The following is a 23,037-nucleotide window of genomic DNA, read 5'->3' as shown; positions in this document are numbered from 1 at the left end:
ATAGTATCAACCTATCTTTGTAGCTTATCTAAGCCAGGATAATACTTTTAGCCTTTATAGTAGACCCAACTCCATTTTTTCAACTCTTGACTATGTATTTCCTGAAATCCTTTTCCAAAGAGTTAAATTGGATGTGAAATCTGTACTAGGCTATGGGACGCTCTTTGTTCTAGGAGGAGGCAGCAAAGCTTTGCTTCTGTATCACTTTCATTGCGTTCTGATTGAGGTTGACAGTGTGACAGGGAAGCAAAGAGAAGCAATTGCAGGCTGAATGAGAGCCTTTTTCAGCCATACAGCAGCCTCCTCCTTAGCCCCTGAGAAAAAGAGGTAACAGATGCCGATAGCAAGAATCCCTAACAAAGTCCTAACTTTGATGCAGACAGAAGACAAAAAAAATGGGAAAGATTGTCTCACTTCAGAAAACCTTGAATGGAGCACAAAGGAGGTGGCGGCGGGGGGAAATATCGCGGGGCTGGAAATGGCTGGGAGAGTTATGGAGCGACGGCGCTTTCAAGAAATATGTTGTTGTAAAGGTTTCAGATCTCCGTCATCTGCCAGCGCGGTACCGCGAGGAGTTGGGGCAAGTGGCTCCAGCCATGGGGGGCCAGGGTTTTGTTTTTGCTCTGCTGAGACCCGTGCTTGCAGGGAAGGCACCTTTCCCTTTTTTTCCGAAAATCAAATTGTTTTTATAAGGAACAGAAAATAATGGCTGGGAGAGTTAGAAGCTGCTCAGAGTAATTTTCTGCTGGAAGGAAAACACGAGGGTGATGTATTTGTTCTCATTTCACTCTGAACAGACCATGTGCAACAAGAGATTTCCCATTCACTTGTGTGGCCTGTAATATTTATTGTCGTTCCTTTTTAACATGTTTTTTGCAAAAAAAACTCTAACAGGGAGCTTGCCTATAACCTTGGGACCTCTTAGGACAACGTTAAATTAGTGCGATAATAAAAATAAAAATAATAAGCTTTTGTTCGCTTAGAACTGATCTGGCCCCTAAGTGGACACGAGCCCAACAGATCTCCTTTTTTCAGTAAAATTGTGGCAGGAGCACATTCACCGTGGAAATGCGATATTAAGTGGGCTTGCACATAGAGGATCTGCTCAGCGCCAGGTCCCACACTGCACGGAGTGTTGCACAGAACATTACACACAGCTCTTCAGACCACGCTACAGTGGCCAGAAGCCCCCTGCCCAGCTCCATAGCTGGATAAACCTCAGTTTACCCCGAGACTTCGGCAGCAATCGTATGGTGCACGCACCCGCGGGATTAATAACCGAGGATGAAGCAGGGCAGGTGAAATGTGCTGCCTGCCGCTTTCATCCACGCCGGTCACAGTCCTAATGTTATTTGTGCATGTTTGCGTGGAGAAAGGGATGCCACAAAACAGCAGCTCGTGTTTTTCTTTCCCTCAAATGTTAGCCTCCAATGAAAGAAAAAGAACAAATGTTTCTGCCGAGAGGGGGATTAGCGCTGATAGGACACCGCGTTAGCAGCCCTGCGTGGACTTTTTAAAAGCTGGGCTGTGTTACTGGCCTAATGGATTGATATGGTTTAGTCTTCAAATAGGTATTTAGAGAAAGGATAAAGCGCGAATAACAGAGCGATACATTATTAAAACCAACCGGTTGAAAGAATTATAAATTCACCGCTAGTTCAAATAAGAAAGGAAAGCCCATGACATTTCCTTAAGGAGTGATGATAGTCTGCAGTGTCAATATGGCTTTGGTATATACACATTAAAATGCTCCTATGCATGAATCTCTATTTATGGGGTAATAGCATACAAAATTTCAGCTGGATATTTAAATGGTACGTTTTTCCTCTTTTACTCCAGCAGCATTTGAGAGAACTACATTAATTATTTTTGCCTCTAATTTAATATTCAGCGAACTATTTTATTTTATCAAATACTGTAAAAAAGGATTTTCTTCCCGACTTAGGATTGTTTGCTAATTTTCATGGCTGAAGTACATAAATTTTAGATCTGCACTGAAAAGAAAAAAAAAAAGAAATGGAAGTTATAATAGAAACACACTCAACTTATACTACAGTGGTGTTATAGCAGTGTGGATGTGGCACCATAATTATAGTTTAGAAAGCAATTAAGATAAAAGCCAGTACAAAGAGATCAGCCAAGTATCAAGAGACTAAATTCTCAGCAAAACAAATCTCTAATTTCAAGCTAAACAAACTTTTGGTGGTCCTTGTGCGTAACATTTTAATATTCATATATATACATGCAAACATACAGAGGGTTTGGGCGTCAAAAATGTTCCCTTAGCAGCAAACTGAGTTCTAAACCTCTTGGAGCTTTTCAGTAAAAATAATCGTATCAGAGATCTTTAAATGTTTTTTGGCATCTATGCCGTGGTTTCATTGCTTGTGATTAGCTCCTGTGCTGGGGTTGAATTGCTCATCCCCTTTTGTGTGGGAGCCAGGCCTGAAATTCAGATCCTTGAATTGGTGGCAAGTTGGGCAGCACCGCTGCTGGGCTGCTGCCCAAGGGCTGGGGAAGGATTTGGGGTATTTTCTGGTGAAATAGTGACTCACTGAGAGGTGTCTGCATAACTCTAAGTTAACTTCCTGCACTAACAGGCCTTAGCTTGTTTGTGAGCATAAATATATGAAGAGACATATACACGTGTAAATGTTTATGCTACACATGCCACATCACACAGACACACATGAACATTGTGCATAAATTCAATATATTCATGTCGATATGGAGGTCTGGTTGTACACAAATAAGAATTATAAAAATTTCAACCTGCAATTACTTTTTGCTCCTTTTGTTCCTCTTCTATTACAAACCCATTCATATATTACAAACCCAACTAAAACAGACTGTAAAGGACAATTATAACTGTACCCTATGTTTTTTTGCATGTATAAAAATCCTGCAAGATCTAATACCTTGCTGGATTACTATTAAATGGCAAATGATTCAGTAGGAAAGTGGAGTTTTCTATCCAATTCTGAAGACAGACTGACTACAGAACTGAATACAGAATTACAAAGCACAAACTGACTTCTGATGTGTTCAGTTTTATGGGAATTTTCCATGAGGGAATACATTATGTTTTAACTAATGTTTTGCCTTAAAACATAAGTTTTGCTGAACCAATTAAATCAACCAACTAATCTTGCACACGAAACATTAAACAAGAATGAAGTGTCTGCAATTAGCAAAAAGCTTTGATGTGACTAAATATCTATCTGTCTGCATCGCCACTGTTGTGGGTTTAAGTCCCTGATGATGTTAGATGTGCTGAATGTAAATGTTTGCCATCTATATGTTTCCAACCAGATGAGTCTTGGAGCAGCAACACTGCTGGGTTCAGGGAAATGGAAAACCAGATGCCAATCGCTATTACTAGGAAAGGACACCATTTGTGTTAAAACATGGGTAAAAATGAATAAATAAATATATAAATATAGGAATTGAGCCCTGACATGGCATTACACTGAAAATTCGGGAAAAAGGCACCATAATTAATGGCCTTAAACATATAGATGGTCTTGAAAAGCAAGGCAAAAGGGCAAAAAGAGAGGCATGAATGTCATGATGGTACAGAAGTAGTGTATAGCCCACAGCAGCCCAGCTCTGTCAACCTGGGACCAAAATCCCTGCAGCTCATGCAACGCCTCCCTCCTGAGCAGCAAGGATTTGGGGAACCTGATACTTGATACTCTCGGGAGTTTTAGAAACTTTAGAGGCATGAGAAGTTGTGTGCGGAGGTGTGGCCTGGTAATTGCTCGCCTTTTTTTGTGCAAACACAAAAATACCTCCCCGGCCAGGCTGCTGGGGGAGCACCGACGTGTGTGGGAGCAGGTGTGGGTGCTGGGGGACTGCTCACATCTGCCTGGCAGCCAGCTTGGGGAATGTGATGGTTTTCTTGATTTCACCTTCAGAAGTTTCTCATGAAACCTGCAGGCTCAAATCCTCAGCTTGATTTAGGCAGCAGAAAGACACAAACTGGGGTCTCCCCAGCCTGCTGAGTGTGCTGACTGCCAAACTACTGGCTTGGAGCTAGAGGTCTCCCAACCCAGCCTAGAAGTGTCATTTATTTCAAATAAACAATTGAGTCTGCAGATGTCAAGGAGAAACTAAGATGGGCCCAATTCTGAAGACCACTGGTGAGTTATTTCTGTGCTCAGTGTGAGACACCGCAGTTTAATCCTTTGGCCAAAGTGAGGCAACAAACTGGAACTGTGAACTGGGGCTGTTATTAACTCAATACATGAAGTAGTAACTGAACTATGTATGCAGGGGTGAAAAAAAATCCTTTTTAGAATCAGAATTCCAAATGATTCTAAGTGGCAAACCTGGCAATTTAATTCAAAAATAAATAAATAAATAAAAAATAAAAATCAATGATAAGGATAAGAAATATTCATGAAAAAATAATTGTTTCCTCTGAATGCCAAAAATGACTCAAGCGAGTCATCTGCAGGGAGAAAACTTGTATGTTCTTCAGCACATATGGGTGATTTTCACTGAACAGTGAAAATCCAGCCAAGCAAAGAGGCCAGAGATTCATGTTTTTCCCCTTGCATCTGAACTTGTTATCACATCGGCGATTCATATTTTGCATCTCATGCACTGTTCAGCTGAAGATCTGAAGGTAACTTAGTACGATGAATTAATCAGGTGTCACGGCACTTCCGAGGGCTTGATATTAATAGGCACACTGCAAACAGGAGGAAGATTCCCATAGGTTGTGTCTAACATCCCATCAGCAGGACAGACAGCACCCTCCTGGCTGCTTCATCGCATGCGCTACCCATCTAATGATAATTTTACAGGATGGATGTTATAAAATGCTGGTGTAATGGCTGCATTTCTCATCCTTCCCCTTCCCCTCCAAATCCTGCCTTCAAAAGTAGGCTTTTGGCCATCATACACATCTATCAGGCTGTGCTGAGTAGCCCAACATTGCTATTGTGCAGGGGAAGAGGCAGTGGAGGGACTTTGGCAGGGACTTGAGCCTGAAGTTCTCATAATTTGCTAGTTATTATACTTATATCATAACTTATTTCTGTAGGAATCAAAATTATTACAACTGGTAAAAATGAATGAATCTGAGATGACATTTTGAAGACCGGGTCATCTCTGTTTTGGATTATTTATTCTGAGTTCAGCCTGGTGGGACCAATGGACACGGGATCAGGGCTTTCACCTTGGAAGAAACATCAGGCTCAAGTCTCTGCCAAAAAGCTTCAAACAACTGAAACAGTTGTGGAAGAAAAGGTGTCCTGAGACCAGAAAATACTGTTGTGGATTAGGATGGGGCCAGCCCTGCTGGTTTTAGCCACTCATTTGAGACCTGTAATTCAGGCACCAGGTTTTCCCAACCCCTGTGGTCTCTGCAAAGATGCAGACTTGGTTCCCTGGGGGCATGGGCTGCCTGGAGAATGGCACAGACCTCCTCAGTGCCTCAGCCCCCTCAGTGGTGCTCAGCAGCATGGTGCCTGCAGCAAAATGGCAGCATCAGTTTGTGAAACAGCCTTGAGACTGCCCTGTGGGCAGCTGAAAGGAGGAGAGTTGGGAGGGCAGGCAGGAGGCAGAGATTTTTAGGGGAGCTGCCTGGGAGAGAGCGGGGCTGGTCGGAGGGAAGGCTGACCCGGCGTGGGTTTCACCCCAGCTCAGCTGCACCCTGTGCCCACATGCAAGAAGAGGATCCACTGCACCCCGGCCCCAACTTGCTCACCTACAAGGTCGAAAGCTTCTAGGGCAACCTGACAGACAGACAATGCAATTGCATTGCCTCTGCTTCCTCTGGGAGGCAGGCTAAAATGGCAAGAATATGTATTGAATATGATGCCTCATTAGTTAACATCAAAAATTCCTCTGAAATAATCATTTTTAACTCATTGCCAATTAAATTAAATTCATATATGCCTGTAGTAACATTTGGGTCTCTAGGAAGAATCGGTGTTCAATTAAAAGAGAAGCCAAACACCATTAAAACAGAAATGTACAGTAAGTGCGGTTGAATTCCACCTGTTCATTCCAGATGTTTGCAGTGATTCACACATCTAAAGGCTCAGTAAATAGAACTAATGATGGTTCGGAATATCTTAATACCACTAGCTGCATCACTTAAAAACGAAGCTGCTTAAACAGGGTTAGAAGGCATGCTGCTAAAAGCTCTGTAGGGATAACATTGCCCTTGCGGCAAACTACAGCTTGAATTTGCTTGAGGATCCAAGACTCAAGCAATTCTCCAGGGATGTGCCTCAGATTCCTGGTTTAGCAAAGGGAGGAATCTGTGGATTAGTATAAAGAAGAAAAAATTGAGTATGAAAAGAAAGATGGATGCTATGAATGAGACATGCAGCTCTCCTAAATATAAACCGAAAAGCCAAGTATCACCAGCACTCTGTCTGCTGTTCTTTATGCCATGGGCATGTATTGCTGCTCATATATATGTCCACGCAGGTGTGGCTGCTCTCACAGCATGTCTGTATTTATGCACAGGGAAGATGTATTTCTCCTTTTCTATAGCCACTCTGACTTTAAATTCTCTGGGTAATTTATTTATTACAGGGATTGCTCTTGTGCTCTTCCTGCAATACACGCAACCATAGCAGGGCAGCACTGCAGATCTGGGAATCTAAAGACCATGATTTCCTTGCATGGAAATGGTTCAAAATGGTTAAAGATCACTCTCTGAGCTAAATCCAGCTGCCAACAAATCAGGACTCGTGGAAATTCCATGCAATTAAAGGAAAGCCATTTAAAGAAGCTCTTCCCTCAGCCTGGGATCTAGGGAATGAAGTTGGGATTCCTGCAGATTGGTCCCCCATGTCCTTGGTCCCTTTCCCATTTGGTCACTTTTCCACTGAGGCTCCCGTTTGCATTCCCCATGGACAGTCCTAATTGGCAAATTACACAATCTTTGTAAGGACTGAGTATGCCTAAGATCTAGTGCACATCCATCAATTTGGTTAAAACTGGACCACAGATTAAAAAATAGTGGATGGAGAAGGCACAGGTCAGCATTGTTTTTGCAAACACAGCGAAACTGAGGCATCTTGTACTGGCATGAGTTTTGATGGGCTGCTAGGAGGTTTCATTTCCACAGCAGAGGACTCTCTGCTGAGAAAGTCTTTCCCCCTCTTTAGGCTTTGGGGCGCAGTTGTAGAGTGAGTCCTAGCCAGTTTTAAAACATTTTAACACCTATTTTATCTAAGAGCATCTCTGGTGCACAAGCATTTTGTGGTCCACAGTTCCTGACAATGTACAGGAAGAAGCAAAGCCATAACTCCAAGAGGGCAGCCAGCCCAGAGGTCATCACAACAATAATCACAGGCTCTTGGTGGTATCTCCCTCTGTTTATAGGGGAAGTATCTTAATGCTCAAAACCAGGGAGACCAAGATGCAGGACCAGGGGGATTTCATTAGGCCACCTCTTTCATCCCCTGCCTTAGGGCAGGGTTAGTGCTAGCTAACCGTTCCTGATATATATTTCTCCAAACTGACCTTAAAATCCACCCACAAGGTCCTTGGACACTGTTCAGGGCTCCTGTTAATTCAGTAGTGTTAACAAAACACAGAATATAAGAGTAGGAAAGCACAGATTGTATCAGCCCGTCTCCCTAAGGACACGTTCATCACTGCCTTGGGAAGAAGAACCAATATTTTGTCACTGTGATTCCTCACGTGCTCATGGCCACGTTTCCACGGGGACAACCCAGGGCTGGCTGTGAGGGTGGGTGACACTTGGTGGGAGCTGCCACGAACATGGTGGGAAGAGCGGAGCTGGGGAGGTTGGAGCCAAGGAGGGGCTGTGTTCCCCTCCCGTCTGCTGCCTCCACTCCCTCACACACACAGTGTTTCTCCAGGCTGTGCACAGGGACCAGGATATGGGCCGTAATTAATAGGATTATTTCTTATGAATTCCTTCTTCTGTTTTCCTTAGGATGTTTTAAGAGAGCGGTAGGTTTGGCTTCCCTTCGGTAAAACGCCAGTGGTGTGCTTGTAGGGCTAGGGATATGACAACAGCTACCACCTCCCCATTAATAGCATACAATATGGGGCATGTTCTCAAATGAGGAGAGATAGAGGATGGTGTGTTACCATTCTCCTTATCCCATAAATTGAGATGGCCCCGTCACTACAACACACCTCCCACACATCAAGAAGGCCCCCAAGCATTGGATGTTCCTGGTGAAAACAACAAATGATCCCAGTGTCGCACCCAGTGTGTGCTTTTTTGTGCACAAAGTTTCCCTGCAAATAGGATTTTGCAAAAAAAAAAAACACAAGGTTTTAAAACATCAGTTGTGCAGAGAAGTAGCACCTCAAGCCAAGGAGGCGCTGAGTACCTTTGCTGTTGCTCTGGTCTCAGAATCTTTTTTCTTCATTATTGTAATACAGCCTTTCATGTGATTTCTCTGTGTAACCAATAATGTTATTTAGCGTGCATTTCACAGGAAAGGTTATTTTTGAAAAGAATAAAGAAAATCCTTATCAACCTACATGCTTGTTGTAGGAATGCCAACTCTCTTATAAGTGCAGGCCCATCCATGCCTTTATTTTGATGTAAAAAATCTCCTGGCCGGCATCTGTAACATGTAAGAGGTATTGAAAACAGAACTTGATCTCATCTCACTCTGAAGACAGCAGGGCCTTTCTCCCCCAGAATAAATCCTAAACAAACCCCCCTCCTGGGCCTAGCTTTACTGGCAGCTTCAGCAATGAGAGATAAACTTCTGCCTACATTTCGTCTCCAAGCTTAGTTGTTCAGCACTTTCTTCCCCCTTACCTGACTCGATCCCCTGCAAGAAGCAATTATCCAAATGATGTTGTGGCTGGGGATAACTGAATATCCCTCTTGATATAATGCAGAGATATCACACCAACTTCTGTGGGTGGGTCTCAATGGATACAATGTGCCTCAAAAAAAAAAAAAAAAAAGGCCCTCAAGGGGTCTTTGAGTCTGTCCCCCATTGTAAGCAAAACTTGATGAAATGAGAGAGGGAATAGCAAAAACTCATGCCTAGAAAACTCAGTTCCTTGACCAGGAGCATCTGAACCAGTTGTTATGTTCTCTGTTAAGTTGTAAGGAAGGTGTTATCCTGAGCGTTCATAAATGTCTAGGAGTCCCTGTCCCATTCTGTGATCATTGGTAGGTGGAGAAGGAGTCTCAGATCTCAAATGCTCATTCATAACAGATGTATCCCATACCCCAAACCATGCTTCTGGAGAAAATGAGCTTCAACATGAGAAGTGTCTTCAATAACGAATGAAAGCTTGCCTCTTTTTTTTTTTTTTTTTTTTTTAAGAAAAAAAAACATTCTTAGAACACACAGCACCAATTTGATTGCAAGGTCAGTGTGGGGGCTGAGATCTGGTACGGTAAAGATCATTACCAGAAACTCTGCATGGCAAAGTCTACCCTGGGGTGAATGCAAAAGGAGCCTGGGGGGTGGCAGTGGCTATGGGTTATTGCTATGAAACCATGCTGTCAATCCATAGCAAAGCTACTATGACAAATGGGAAAAATGTAAAACCTGCTGAAGGGACAAGACATAGATTTTCTGTAATTAGTAGCTGATGCTCATTGATTTTTGAAATAGCAGCTCTTTAAAATAAGAACAGATTGCACAATGGTCACACTGGCCCAGAGAAATGCTCCTGAGATCTCGGGTCTGCTTCAATAACAGATAACAGTGACACCATCACGGCATTTAGCAGTATTGATGTGCGCATGCAATGGGCCGGGGACCACATCTAAAACCCCTTTCTACTTCAGACCAATTTGTGCAAACAGACTCAAACATTTCTGAGGTTTGATTGACTGAAGTCAGCGAGAAGGTCTCTGCTGACTCCACTGGGCTCCAGATAAGGTTCTTCAGTTCAGTAGCTTCCAAAATGCATCTGCTTTTCTGATTTAGTGCTATTGTTTGATGCAGGTCAAAACCAAATGAGCCTTAATTAGCTTCAAACAGAGTTCCCATGTTTACAACATACTGCTTTATGTTTCTGTATTAATTCGGGTATATACATTATCAGTCATCTGTAAACTTTGGCTTTTCTTAAAACACCCGTTTGTCTCAGAGTCCCTCACTAACTACAATGACACATTGCTAAATTCTAGAATAATCAAAGGTACACTAAAAATAGAGGAAATTCTTGTGTATTAGGACAAAAAAAAGCATACAACTTCTTTGCTCACTGATGCAACCAAAACACCCAGGAGTTATTATAATGTGCATTCCCTTGACAGAGACTTTTATTTCATGCAAATTACTATGATTAAGATTCGAACACTTTTTTTCCATTTTCACACATTACTTAATCAATGTGAAGTACTGTGTAAAAATTGCATCTCTTCATAACAGTGATTTTGACCAAGTCAAGTGTTGCTGCTAGAATCCTAATCCAGACTTGTGATTCAATTATCATTTAGAGACTTTCTAAATTCAAATTAAGTTTACAAAACAAAAAAAAAAAAAAAAAAAGAAAGGAAAGAATAATATCAATACAGATCATTTGTAGGTTTTATCAAAATAGCTTCCTGTTGCAAGGGAATGTAAAATGTTGGATTCTTTCTGTTTCATGTACTTTTTTAACTTAACATGAAAAATATACAGTGCCATATGGAATCTGAGCATTAAAATGTATACCTTGGGACACTTCTTGTTTATATTGCATAGTTTGTATTTTATAGCCAGCCACCCTGAAAGCTTATGAGAATATTTAAATTCTGGATGTAGGCATCTGATTGAAGCAATCACTTTACCACAGCTTCATGATTTACCACGCATTAGAAAGTCACTGCTACCCAAATATAACCCAAATAGGTGCCTTCTACAGTCCTCAGAGCTAAAATTACCTCAAATAGGTAAAAAATGTGTCTGTTAAAAATCTATCTCCTTTTGATGATCTACTTTAAAATTTGGATAGCGTATATGCATGTGCATGGTGAAAGTTGCACATGAACTGCTATAACCTTGTGGCTTTCAGTTGTATACCCACGTAGTCAGGCTGGCTATTTCCATCATTTGGCTATTTCAATCCCGTTTTTTTGGAACAAGTTCACTGCAGGCTGCTCATGAGTGTTAAGACAGGAATAACTATGACGTTGGCCTGGCCCCTTACATGCCCTTGCAATTTGGCATTGAAATTCCTTCCTCAAAGCCAGCAGCGCTGGTGGAACCAGAACAAACATTTCTGGGAGAAAAAAACCCCACAGCTACTTGACATGAAGAGTCCAGTCAGTGGAGAAGTTGCTGCATCCCTTGGCCCCAGAGATGACACAATCCATTCTGGAGAGTGTTTGCCTGGAATTCATAATGTAAAGCCTCTAGATTGCAGAGGCTAGCTAGAAAATTACATTTCCGTTAATATTTTGACTAATTATTCTCCTACAGCCACCTAGAAAGGTTACATGATCTCTGAAATCTGCTATGTATCTAGTATGCTAGCAATTTTCCTTCCTTTTCATTTCTCATAGGACAGAAATTAGACATTGTCATTCCATATTATTTGCGACACGTTGACATTATAATTTAAAAGGATGCAGCAGTTCTGAACAGCTGGAGAGTAATCCTGAACAATCCTTGACAGTTTCCTTTGGAGGATGAATGCCCCTCCCTGGAGAACTATACAGTCTCTTATTTTAAACAGCTAATTTTAGACAGTTTGCACTCTTAGAAATGCGTGCCACAGAGACTTCTCTACGTGGTGAACAGCAGTGACCAGAGATAAGCACCCACACAGAAAAAGAGAGAGCTCTAAAATAGATTTTTCCTCTTCTGTGAGACATGACTTGTTTGCAGGATTGCCTGATGGAGCCAAAGAGAGACTCTCGTCACCAGCGCTCCCTGAGACAGCCCTCCCTCTGCTATGCTCAGCTGAAAGCTTCTGGGGTACAGCAGACACTTTGGGACTGCTGTGGCTGACTCCTCAGAGACCTGGGGGAATTGCTTTAAGCAGAAGGGGTTTTTCTCCCCCCAACCCAGTAGGTTTGGTGCACTGTGAATGAAACCCCTTGCTCCTGGAAGGAGCAGGGAACATTTTGCAGCAGGGTGATGCATCACCTCTGTCTCTCAAAGGCCTTGGGTGGAATGATATTGAGCAGCCAGGGGCATGAGCCAGCAGACACCTTGTGTAAAATGGAAACTAGCTTCATCTGGCTGTTTCTTGTGGGTGGTTGAGAGAAGGCGAGGTCTGGGACATCTCCTCCAGGAGGAAGGGAAGCTGCTGTGGCTGCCAGGCAGAGCCCTATCTCCTGCCCTTCTGCAGCTACAGTCTGGTCTTCAGGACTGGTTTCAAAGAGTGTGGGTGTTATTAGCCTGAAATGTGTTGACTTTTTTTTCCCTTTTTTTTTTTTTTCTCCTGTTTTCCAGAAAAATCCTTACTTGACATCATCATGCTCCTGGGACATCCCAGGCAAAGGCATGTTCTTTGCAGATCAGACCTCATGCAGGTGACCCAGCTGCCAGGTTTGGGGGGTGATTTTGATTTGCCTTCAGGTTACAGGTAGATAAAAACTGCTGAAGTGACTATTACTTGGTTGTGTATCACATTGTCTGAACAGAAGCAGATCTGCCTTGCAGAAGTCATTGCAAGGACAAGCAAGAAGAGGTCCTCAAATCACAGCAAAAATGTTTTTCTCTTGTCAGAGGAGCTGGAGGCACTGCCAACACAGAAGGGGAGCTCGCCAGAAGAGCTGGTTCGTGCTCTGCAGCTCATGTCTCTCCTGGGCAAGTGCAAGAGTAAAGTGCTGAAGAGCCAAACCCTTTTGTGCCATGGACAGAGCAAAAACCCCCTGTGTTCAAATAGGTGTGAGACTGGGTCAGCTCTGCATTATGCTCAGCCACATTTTTCCTAGATCTGCAGCAGAAATTAGTGTGGTCAGGGGTCTGGGCACTGACTCCTCTTCCATTGGGACTGCTGAAAGGCTCTGTGCTGGCTCTGATGGGTGTTTGGTCCATTCCTTTAACCAGTAGAATGTTTTTTCCATGCTGCACATCTCTGTGGGACAGGATGTCCTTTCTGAACAGGAACTGTGGCTAGCTGCAGAAAAACAATGTCTGGACTCGGGCTACGCTCGATTCTGTGCCCCATGAAGTCAGGGAGAAATTCTTCACTGGTTTCAAGGACATCTTGAGGTCCCTTCTTCAGCTTTCATTTGGGAGTTTGCCTCATGGTTCCTACCTATTAAATATTTCTATCAGACCAGGCTAGTGCTCCAAAGAGGAGAGTCTGGCAGAAGAGCTCCTGGTTCTGATTTCTCTAATTAAAAACAAGTCCTCTCAACTCTCAAAGCTCTAATCTAAGCATAATACTTTGCAAGAGCAGAATACTTTCCTTGTGGAGTTTAGAGCAGCAAGCTTAAGAACCTGTATTTTGGAATGAGGTGATTTTAAAAACAATTTCACTGTATTTATTCTGCAGTTGGAGTAGCCAATAAGCCAAGAAAACCCTGTGAATGTAAAGATACTGAGTGGACTGATATAAATCCACTACTGCAAGATCTGTGTTGAGATGACTTGGTCACAGGAGTAATGTTATTCCTGTGAAGAGGCATTTGCAAGATCCAGACCTCAGTACAGCACGTGGAGGAGCTGAACAGGCAATACCCAGCGTTGTGCCTTGGGGCCTGCAGGGATGGAGATGAAGCTGTTCGAACACTTGTCTGTGTGCAGGCACTCGAATGAATATATAAAGTGTGTGTGCCAGAGCTGAAGGGCTTACAGGACCCAGGTGTTTGCACCTGATAAAAAGCCAGGAGAAGTGCTGTGAGAGTGCGGGAGTCTGAAGAGGAGAAGACAAGATTCGATCTCTTTCCCTGAATGATTCATTGCCCACCAAAAAAAGCAGAATCTGAACAGTATTTTGCACTGATCAGATCCCCCAGCTAAGAGGGGGACCCACTTGCAAGTATCCTGTACATGGGAATGAAGGAGACAGTGAAGCAAACTTATTTTCTTAGGTCCTTCAAATTTGCTTTCAAGCAGAGGCTGGAAATGCAAGCTCAACCACTTCCCTCCCCAGAAAGAATAAGGTAAAATACAATAAAATGGCTTAGCAGACTTTTAAAACCCTGATATCCCTATTGATTTTCCATGGAAAGCAGACAGTGATGAACAGTAACATTGCAATGCCCTCAGGTTGGTTTTCTAGTACCGAGATGCAGACTGTATCTAAGTAAATTTAGTTTTTCTAGAAATTGTGCTCTGGAGCACAAGTCACCCCTATACAAATCGTCCCTCAGACCAGCTCACTACTCTGCTAGCTTACCCATTGTATCTTGAAGTACGAAGTTGTTGCAGATCTGTTTAATGGTCTCTGAGATAATCCAAGAGATGTGGTGGAAAGCTGTGACCAAGCCAAAGATGGGTAAGCCCTGCAAATTCTGTTCTTCAAATGAGGTCAGAATCCAATTCTAAATTCACACAGCTCTTTGTAAAACTTTCCTAGGACATCCTTATGGGGAGAAGTCAATGGCACTGGATGGAAGAAGGGCTGATAGAAAACATAAAATAACTCCTGCCTGAGAGCTCTTGAACTAGAAGGCCCTCAGAGCTAGTCCAGAAGACCTTCTGGGACCTCTCTTCACCCTCTCATCCAGCTACTGGAGGCTTCTGAGAGCCCATCAACCCCAGTGGTTATTAGCAGAGCAGACTGCTGATATGAGGCTTGCTCCTGCAATGAGTCATTGATGATTGAGCTTTATGTGTGTCTAATATCTACAAGTGCAATTAGAGGCGTGGGCAATGCTGGCCCCATACAACTTTCCAAAACAAGGCTGGTGCTTTTTGTGAAGGAAAAATCTGTAGCTCACGAGAACCTCAAGATTTCCCCAGGGATAGAGATCTCTTTGCCTGTAAAAGTGCATCCTAAGATACCTTTCAAACGTGAAGTGCTCTCCTGACTTGCTTTGTCCACTGGCAACAGAACCACCCCTTCCAGGATAGAAAGAAAACCAACAAGCCCTCCTTATTTTCTTTCACCCTCGCACATTTTCAATTAAAATAGATTTGTGCAAGCTATACTGAACGCGCCGCAAATCTTTTTGCATGGTTAAAGTTGATTAATTGGGGTCGGAAGTGAAAATTTAAAAATGGCAACAGCTAACAAAATACAAATAGCTTCTCCCAGGCCTTGCAGATGATGGAGCACAAAACGGGATGCCTGAGCTGGTTCTGCCTCGAGGAGGACCTGCCTCCTTCACCTTGGGTTAGACACTCAAGAGCAAAGCTGGGTGTTGGGGGGCGGGCTTGGCCTCAAAGTAATATGTATATAATCCTCAAGATAATCAATTTCTTACAGATGCTTTGTAAACTTTCGTGTTCAAGAGCGCAAGCCATAGTACTTTCTAAATCCCTAGGGGTTGTACTTGATATCCATTTGTTATTTCCTAATACTATTCAATCTTTTTTTTCCCCGTTTTTTTTTTTTTTTGAAGCTTGCAGCAATAAGCCTGCGACTTATGTCGGCAGTCGCCACCGCTTTTGCCATTCCACAGTGAACTTTGTGCGCGTTTTCATATTCCTTTTCTTACACTCCTGATAAAAGCATTATCAGGGAAATTCAAAAGCAAGCAGAAAACTGGCATAGCTAATTTAGGCTAATTAGTATGGCAGAAGCTGAGTCTTGTACTTCAGAGGTTCCCATGCCCTCCCATGTCTCCACCTGATCGCCTTGTCCAGCAGCAAACCCAGGAGGCAGCTCCAATTATATCATAACCTCTTCAAACACCAAGCCACTCAAGCTAATTTTATCCTATTAAACAGACTGAAGGATTCAGAAAAAAGGTTCTCCCCCAAAAGCTTCAATTACCAGTGTCCCTGATTACCATCTTTACAATCCTATATGCTACAGTTAAATACTTTTTTGCTTAGTGTTGCTTTCTTGATTTAGATGAAAAGCAAGTATTAAGAGCATGTCTTTTCAACTCAAGCAAGTGACATTCATAAAAAAAAAAGGAACCTCTCTTGTTATTAGCATGTTTAATCAAAGTCAAGTTTAGAACCGTTCAAAGACAATGTAATTGGGGAAATGTAAACATCCCCTCGCATCCGGTGGCATTTAAAGCAGCCACAGGTAACTGCCAATAACAGCAGCAATGGCCAAAAGCATTAGGTCTAGAAGAAAAAGAAAATAAAGAAAACAGCAGGATCTCCCAAAGCAAGGAAATGCCGGATGGTGATTTAAGTAAATCTCATGGTGCTAATCAGTGATAAAATTGGGTCCAAGGCATCGAGCTGATCTACCCTTCCTTACAGCAACACATGGTAGGTGTTGGCCTGGAGCATGCAGTTTGACCACAAACATTCACCTGGGGCAAAGATTTGCCTGGCCTTGGGGCAGCTTCCAGCCTTTCTTCCCCCTGCCCTGGGCTTGGTGGAGGCCTGGAGCCACCCCTCTGTGTCCCCACGGTGCTCCTTCTCTGCTGGCCATGCCCATGGGGACAGGGAGCTTGCTGGGGAGCCACCTTGCTATTTTTTTGGCCGTTGCCTCCTGCAAGGGGGCTGCAATCTTGGCTGATGACTCCAGGTGCTGCTATAATTCAAATAATAGTAGTAGAATCCAGGCTATTATTTTTAACAACAGAGAGAAAGAAAACATGCTGCCTGAGCACCAAACTGACCCTCTCCTGAACAGTGAACGCAGGAGAAATTCAGGCAGTGGCAGTACCTGGTAGGGCAGCATTTATGGAAACAACAGGAGGAAATGGATCACCTGGGAAATTCATCAGCGTGAGTCATAGCAAAAGCACATCTCTCTCTCTCTCTCTTTTTTTTTTTGTTCTTGTTCTTCAATGAAGAAGTGAACAAAAGACAAATGAACAAATTTTGCTTATTATTTTTTCCCACAGCCAGCAGTTGGTTTAAGCACACTTACGACTGTTGATTTTCATGTTTTCTTTCAGCATCATTCCAGCCTGCTAGCTGCCAGTCCTTCAGGAGCTGGAGGTATTTGGGGGTTGGATTTCACTTCTGATCTACTCGTCTTTGCAGCTGAAAATGAGCATTTTTTCCTTCTCTCTAGAAACAAACAAACAAACAATTTATGTCATTTAACAGAAATTGAATGAGTTTCACCCAATTGCCCGCTCTTTGGGCAATATGGAAATGCTATTGTTTGGAGACAATGATTCTCATGCAAATGAAACAACAGCTAAACAAGAATCCTCCCTACCTCTGTTTGGGCCAATTTTCTTAATGTTTCAGCAAAGCTTAATCTGTTGGCAGAAGTGTTTAGGCCCATTAACAGCTAAAGTCACAGAGTCCACAACTCACCCTGCTGACAGTAAACAAGGAATTTGAGGAATGGCCCTCAAACAATGGCTAAGCCACAAACCATTTTGTCATCAAATGCTGTGAAAGGCATATAGGCTGATGATTTTCTTCCTTGGGTTACAAACAGTTTGAAAGAACAGCTTCCCTCCCCTGAGTCCCCAGCACCCTCCAGGCTTGGGTTACAGCTGTTTTATTTGCCTTTCCAGCCCCACAGCTGTGGGATGGGTTATGCAGGTGTGCTCCCGATAAATGAGTCATTCCAGGGCTTCATATTATTTATTTGTATTGACCAGCCTGGAGGCCAGGGCCCCCCTGTGCTCTGCATTGCCCAAACACAGGACAACGAGATGCTCTGTGCCCTGCAGGGCAGATTCTTGGATTTAATTTTGTTCAGGGAAACATTAAAAATTACCGCACACAGGTCCTTCCCTAACAGAGCTGTGGATGAACAGAGAAAATTCAACCCGGGGAAGAAAAATAAAAAGGTAAATGCTAAATAGAATAAACTGCTAAATAAATCCCGTGAAGGTTGTATCTCGCCTGCAGGGCTGGGATGGAAAGGGGATGGCAGGGATGCTGGCTGCTCGTCCCGCCACATTTCCCAGTTGGAGGTTTGGTGGGCAGTGCCAAAGGACAGCCCTGGTCCCTTCGCTGCCTGAATGGCACCAGGCGTATCCCCTTCTCGTGTGGCAGGGGACCACAGTCCAAAAGAGGGTGAGGACAACTTTTCACATGGAGTTCTTTGGAAACTACCACTCTGGAAGTGATGCCAATGCCCTTCCGATGCCAATGCCATGCCAACAGCATTTGTCTCCCGTATGTTTTCCCAAGCTGAGCTATAAGGTGTGCCTAGCAAAGACGTTAAGAGCAGTGTGTTATAGATGCTGCTGTTGTGTCCTTGCCATGGTGGAGGGAAGGAGAAGGTTCCCCATCACCATCTCCCACTCAAATTGTCCTTGCCTGCTCTCTAGCCAGAAGGTAGTGCAGAAACCAGAACCAAAAGGCCAGGACTGTTGCTCAGACCAAGCTTTTTTCACACCCAAAGGTGACCCGAAGGTCACCAAAAGCATCACACTGGGCCATTCCCAGATGAGCCGTGGATGCTACACTGAGCTTCTGGTGTGCTGTAAGATTGTTCTCCTGGTTGGTCGCAGGAGAAACCAAAGAACACAGAGGTGAAGCAATGAACTCAGACTTGCTCAGGCTGCATCCAAACTACGTTGCATCCACCAGTAATGGGATCATCAGCATTAGTGGGCAATGTGAGAGAAGGAAGGAGAAGAGATGCAGCCTGAATCCAGCTGCATGGCAGGACTGTCATTGTTCAGCTCTGAAATTCTCCACCCATGACATTCATTGATATTAAAGGCAGATGAAAACATAAGCATAGTTTTATTCTGCAATACACTGACTGTACTTTTCCCAAGATTTGGTATAGGCTGGTTCAAATTTTTCAACCCAAACATGCTTTCCCTAGTAAATTAGTTTTGCAGCAGACAAGATTCTGGATTTTATTGAAATACAAATTAAATAATACAGGTAATAAACCAAAACAAAATAGAAAATACCCTAAATAAAGTCTAAAAGCTTGTGGCAAATTTTTTTTTTTTTTTTTTTTTGCGCATTTTGTGGTGTCATCTCTTAAAATAATTCCTAGTGTTTCATGGCAACTTTTAAAACTGAAAACTGTTATCAGTTGCTCTCTAAATGGTGTTATTCCTTTGTGACAACCTTGTTCCATTTACCTCTTTATACCACCATGGTCATAATGACACTCTTGATAATTGCTAATTAAATGTGGGAGGAAAGAGGGCTGTGGTGTTTTTACAGATGGACATAGAGAACAACTCTGGTGAGGCCAAAGGCAAGCTATTGGGGTGAGTTCAGAAATTCATTTTTCTGTGCACCCTTCCGCGTAACACATCCGTGCTGTGCCCTGTTCCCAAAGGTGGCACGCAGCACAGTTGTGCCCCGGGGAGGACCTCCTTGCAGCACCTCATACGTATTTAATGATGATCCTAGCTTCTGCCTGACTTCACGTTTGAGCTGATGGGAATGAATGGAGAGGCAGAACATGAATTAAATGAACGAGAGCTTAAAGCACAAGGAAAAGATGAAAACTAAGAGTTTAACATGGAGCAGAAGCCTTTATCAGCCATACTTTTCAGAGCACAGTGATGTATTTTGCCAGAAGAACAAGACAGACAGCAGCAAGCCATGAAAGCCACCTTTTACTGGACTGACAACTCTTTTCCTTAGTGCTAATATACTAAGGACTCCTTATGATTCCCCATATACCAGCCAGAAGCACCCCTTGGAAAACAAGTAGAGTTTTCCCAGCAGATGAGCCTTTTGATCTACGAGACAGTATCAAAGAGGAGATATAACTAAATTTTAAAAAGAAAATGAGGCGTAAAACTCATATTGAACTCTCTGAATTTTCTTGCCTATTCCTGACAGACCCAAAAATTTCTTGGAAGAGTTTCCTCTAAATTAAACCACTGCCTCAGCACCACAGCAGGAAAAAATAAAAAAAGATACACAAACACACCTGTATGTACATATATACACAAATAAAATGCTTGCAGTAAATCAGCTCTGATGCAAGGTTCCCTTTGGGCCTTAATGTACAGTTGAAACTATATTAATTTTTAGAGAAAACCTAAAATCCTCTGAAATTAAAAGAAATTTTTACTGTGACCACTGCTGTCCTCCAGATCGGGTTCATGCTTGTGGCCATCATCAGGTATGTGCAGTGGCTATGGGGAAAGGAGCAGACCCTGCAGGTATTTTGAGTTATTTTTTCAGGGTGCACAGCAGCTGCCAGAGTCCCTTGGAGTTGTGCTCCCTGTCCTCCTCCTCCCTTTGATTTTCAGGTCTTGGGGAAGCCTGATTAATTTAAGGACTTGGGTAGGAGATGTGAATGAATTATAAAAATTAAAAGAATTACCAGACAGACAGACAGACAAGCACAATTTGACACGTCTTGAGCACGTAAGCAACCTGACACATTAGCTGACTTGCAAGTTTTCACTCCTGTTATAGAAAGTCCAGAGATTTTATAGTTTTCCTTTTTGAAGGAGGCATAAATTACAGCTGGATATTTTGCTGATAAAATATTTCCTTCTGGGGGGCTTTTTCACAAGTGAAAGTGCTCTGGGCATTCACAGCTTAGGCCCAATTCATCAGAAGTTGCACCTGGAGAAATCAAGTCACATTTCAGCCTATTAACTGAATATTCAGTTAATATTCCTGTGAGGTTCAGGAGCCTTTTGGTGTGCAGCTGGCCCCTGTGTCCCCAAACGAGGGGGGACGATGCTGTGGCAAAGTGAGACGTGGGCTCGAAATGTGCCTCTTTGGGGAGAGGGTGGCATCCCAAGCACAAGGCTTTCAGGCTTGCCAAGTTCTCCACGGGGTGTTAGGAGCTTCTCTTTTGCTGCCTCAAAACAGCCACTCAAACTTTGCAAGTGCAAATATTCACCCCAAATGTGAGCGTGGCATGAATCGAGCAATAAAAGTTAATCGACATCATTAAATCTGTCAAACCAGCAGGTTATTAAAATTACCACTATTCACTCTGAAAATGGGAACAAAAAATTATGCTCCAGCTTTCTGAGCCTGTCTTGTTTTCCCACACTGCTTATGAATTACTACAGTGTATTACAATGTCCTCTATCCATCTTCATTAGCATTGAGAACAAATTGTATTGGGCTGTAAGGCAGCATTTTTTTTGGTATTGTATAAAAGTATATGATGTACAGAAAATGGGCAATTTAATATGAAAAGAATATTGTGCCTCAGAATTTTTATTTTCTAAACAGTCATTTTGGTTGGGAATTATTGCATGATTTGTGCATAATTTCTCATGGATAGTTATTTAAATATAAATAGGGGAAATATGTAATTCCATATGGTGGCTATCTACCCTTTCTTGGTGCCTCTCCATATTTTTAATAGTGCAATAAACAAAAGATAAAAACATCTCTAAGCCACACACTAGTCAAAAGAAGATAATTGTGCCTGTATGTGTTTATTGTAATTTGAATGTGCTTCAATTAACTTTCCTGAATATTTCCTAGTTCTTTTAAAAGAAACTTAAATTGGTTTTTATTTTGTGAAATTTGTTTCCAGTGCAATAAGGAAAAAAAGAAAAAAAGAAAAACAAACCAAGATTCCCTTTGTTTACCTCATTATGAATACATCCTATCCAGGAGCAAAGCTCCAACTCTGTATTCCCAACAATTGCTTTTTTTTTTCTCCTTTCTCACTTGCTTCTTGTTACACTCTAGGTAAAAATATCACATTTCTAGTGCTGCCTAGGAAGAGACAGCTCATCGCTCAATATATCACATATCAAAGTGTGGTAAAACATGAAAATGGCAGAAAAGCAAACTCTTACACTTTTGCACTGCAGCCACTTTTAAAAGACGAGAATTTATTACCCTTTCCTCCCACAAATCGTTAGGGCAACTGAAAAAGGGAGGGAGTCTATAGAATGCTTGTTGTAATTAACCTTGAGGCTTTTATTTAAACAAGGTCAAACATTTTAACAGCTTTATAAATCAAGGTTGGGTCTGCGTGGCTCTATAGCACCAAGCTAATAACAAAATGCACATAGAATACTTATTAAACAGCATTTATTTACAGAAAATATATCCCGCAGGCTTCAGAGGCAGCCCCGCAGGCTGCTCCAGCTCACAGGCAAGCTTAGGGACGCACAGCTCCAAGCCCCAACCAAGCCTCTCCAAGGTGACTGCTGCAGCCTGGCTTTTATTAGGTGCTACCACGGAGCTAAGCCTGGGTCTTGGTAAATTAGGTCATTTGCCAGCTGACTGCATTTTTAGCAGGGCTGCAAAATTACAGGAGGTAGATGACAATCATCCCAATATTTCTGCAGTTTCTGTCCTTAGTTTTATCTGATTTTTCTTTACTTTTTTTTTTTCTCCTTCAGTTAGGTTTTGCTGGAAGGCAAGGAGCAGGAAGGAGCTCACGGAGTTCAGTACGAAGAGCCACTCCTGACTTTTCAGTGAGGAGCTACCCAAAAATGTTCATCAGTCTTTCAAAACAAGACTCTTGGATTCGTCTGACTATCTTGGGTTATTTCCCACTCCCTAAATGAAGTGGCCACCAGGAGTAATGTTTTCTGGTCTAGGAACATCACACTGGGCTTTTTATTTTGTACTCTAAATGAATGGTTAATTTTAAGTTGCTCATGTTCATAATTTCACATGTAGCAGATCATAATTAAGATCATAAGCCACAGCACCTGACAAGGCTGCTTGACATGACGGTCTGCTCCGCAGACATCCCTCACCAAAAATCCTCCCTTTGAAGTCAAGAGAAGGTCCACAGAGATGAGCAATGGATGCCCACTATTTATGTTACTCACCAGTCATAAAATGATGATTAGTTTATGTAAATGATAAATGATGATACCCACCCACTGATGATTTCTCCTAAATATTTCTTGGATCTTAATCACATTATTTTAGCTCCACGGTGCTGGAGTTACACAGCCACTGAGGGATACTTGGTATTCATCATGCTCCCTCTCTTGAACTTCATGTCTCCAGCTGGGCTGCCACGACCATCTCCCAGGAGGACCTCTGGACCCCTGAAAACATTGGTACAGCTGCAGCTGGGGTTATAGCCTAAAACTGCTCCCTTTCACCTGGCTCCAGCGAACTGCATTGCCTCCATCCAACACAAAACCTGTGCACGATCCCCCGTTTCAGCGGGGCCAACAGCAGGGACTGAACCGGGTGAAGA

At 42.7% G+C, this 23,037-nt stretch overlaps 1 long non-coding RNA gene across 1 annotated transcript in view; it reads left to right on the top strand.

Annotated features, from left to right (window-relative positions):
* The window catches only part of LOC136791002 (uncharacterized), a 91,969-nt gene extending 69,276 nt beyond the window's left edge, over positions 1 to 22,693 (top strand). Inside the window, exon 3 of the long non-coding RNA XR_010832040.1 lies at positions 22,220 to 22,693. This is a non-coding gene — a long non-coding RNA (uncharacterized lncRNA). The remainder of the gene's footprint in view (positions 1 to 22,219) is intronic.
* The last annotated feature ends 344 nt before the right edge of the window (positions 22,694 to 23,037 follow it).

This window comes from Anser cygnoides, chromosome 5 (assembly GCF_040182565.1).
Source record: "Anser cygnoides isolate HZ-2024a breed goose chromosome 5, Taihu_goose_T2T_genome, whole genome shotgun sequence".
NCBI classification, from domain to species: Eukaryota; Metazoa; Chordata; class Aves; order Anseriformes; family Anatidae; genus Anser; species Anser cygnoides.
Note: the sequence above shows the minus strand (reverse complement) of the source record. Positions and strands in the feature narration are given on the sequence as shown.